Below are 2,498 nucleotides of genomic sequence, written 5' to 3' on the forward strand. Positions count from 1 at the left end.
GAGTGAGAATGCTCTTTATCATTTTCTACGAATTTCATATTTGTTTTATTTTATATATTGATGAACTACTAATCTGATGTGATACTGTGTGATCATCGACTACACAAGAATTACGAGCAAAATTTGTAAAAACAATTTTACATTCTTATTATATGTTTAATTTTGCGACTTAATCGTCGAATTTTTGTAAAATATCATGTATTAGTTTATTTTAAAAGTAATTATATTTATATTGAGAATGACCCGTTAGAGGGGTCGAAACGTTTGTGTTTTTATTTATGTACAGATTATATTATTTAGCATTTTGCAATAAAACATTCCGCTTGACATCCCATAGTCTTTTATTTATTATCTATTTTAATTTAAATAACTAAATTTATTTTTTTTTATAATTCCAAAAAGTTATGATACTCAATTAAAGGGTTATATACATCTGTGGTGGATAAAAAAAAATCGATTTTTTAATTTTTATATTTTCTTATAATATGAAATCTTAAAATTATTTTTCTAAAGTTATAATTCAAAATAAAAAATATAAATAAAAAATAAAAAAGTTATAACATGTTAAAGAAATCATTTATCTCGTATATTGTTTAAAAGTAAACTTAAAACTTTGAACGCGTTTTTCTCGAAACTGTGTTTTACAAATCAGTAATATAATAAATATATAAAATATCTAAAAAAAAACGGATGAATGGATCGAATTCAGATTTTTTTCTATTTAGCATCAAAATACGCAGTTTTTATAGAATTTATTTTTTTTAGTATTTACAGTTTTGTTTTTATAGTAAAAAATTGATCGATTTTTAGAGATGACAATTTGCATTTTTATATTCAATTAAGCGCCGTTTTGCAACGAACATTGTTGAATTTTAAAAATCGGCTCGATAAAGACTAAATTTATATATGAGATGTTCCACGTCAACCGGATCATGGGTGTCCAAAATTAGTCCAATGAAAATAAAAAAACGTTCGAGGTCTCAAATTATTCGTATACGCATATATTTTCGAAGGAAATGTGCTGTTTTGAGAGATCCAATATGGCGGATCCAATATGGCGCTAAAAAACGATGAACATCACATGCAAATGTAACATTTTCTTGCTTAAACTACTGTATTGATCCCCAGTTGGTTTGAAAATGATTACTTCTAAGTTTCTCGAAGTTGCTGATTACGAATATGCTGTCAAAATTTTGAAATTTAAAATAGTAGATCTAATATAGCGACCAGCGTAAGAAACCATGAGCCCTATATTCTTAGACCTTCAACCTTTTTTAATTCAAGCAAGCTTTTTAATCCCGAGCGTGAAGAAGTAAATTTATTTTTAAGTTAATCTTAGAATAAAAAAATATCACTATTTTATCACTAGTTTTTAGTAGATGGTCATTGAGTTTTAAAAAAGTGTATTTAAAAATCAATCATATATTTTTTTGTTCTAAGACTAATCTAAAATACTTTATTCCTTCATGTTCGGGAGTAAAAAGCTTGGGAATTAAAAGAGATTAAAGGTTTAAAAGAGTATAGGGCTCAAGGTTTCGTACGCTGGTCATGTTGAATCTACTATTTTGAATTTCAAAATTTTAACAGCATATTCGGAATCAGCAGCTCCAAAGAATCTAGAAGTACTCATTTTCCAACCAATTAGAGATTAGTACAATAGTTTAAGCAAGGAAATGTTGTACATTTGCATGCGATAGTTATCGCATCTTGGCGCCATATTGGATCATCTCTCAAAACAATACATTTCTTTCGAAAGTACGTGCACATATGAATAATTTAAAATCATGAACGTTTATTTTCATTGTACTGATTTTTACACGCAAGTGATCCTATTGACGTGAAACGTCTCATATATAATATATTTTAAGAATCTATTACGTTTTTGTGTTTTGGATGAAATAGATTATCTAATAGGTACAGCACACAGTTATAGCAGCTAACATGTATAATGCCAACAGCAATATCTTGCTTACTTTTTAATATTTTTCAATTTAAATTTTACGTTTTATTGACAAAATCTTATATAAAACATTGGTACAAACCTCACTTTAATATTTCTAATACTTTTGGAATAAAAAATTCATAAATATGGGCCTATTTTTAATGCCTCCAAGTAATTCTTTAAATTACAATTAAGAAATATAAAAAGGGTAATCCTTATATAGTCTCAAAAAAAAAGAATTTTTTCACTATCAAATGTTACTACCAAATGTACTTTATTTGATGTTTATATTATCAAATAAAGATAATTTCCTACCATAAAAAATTTTACATAAAAATAAAAGGAATAATAATTTAAAATCGTATTATATTTTCGTATAATTTTATTTAACAATTACTTAAAAATGGCGCTTATTTAGAAAAATCTTCAAATATTTATAGCATTTACGGATTTTAATATTGTAATTTTTTTTAAATTATTTTTTCTTTTATAATCTTTCTATATTAATATTCTATAATTATATTATATTTGAAAAATATTTCTTTATAGCAACGGA

General features: G+C 25.3%; 1 protein-coding gene across 1 annotated transcript in view; it reads left to right on the forward strand.

Annotated features, from left to right (window-relative positions):
* Positions 1-2,498, forward strand: part of LOC108750944 — a 297,617-nt gene that overhangs the window by 188,393 nt on the left and 106,726 nt on the right. The gene's annotated exons all lie outside the window — the stretch shown is intronic.

Source organism: Trachymyrmex septentrionalis, unplaced genomic scaffold (genome assembly GCF_001594115.1).
Source record: "Trachymyrmex septentrionalis isolate Tsep2-gDNA-1 unplaced genomic scaffold, Tsep1.0 scaffold39, whole genome shotgun sequence".
Lineage (NCBI taxonomy): Eukaryota > Metazoa > Arthropoda > Insecta > Hymenoptera > Formicidae > Trachymyrmex > Trachymyrmex septentrionalis.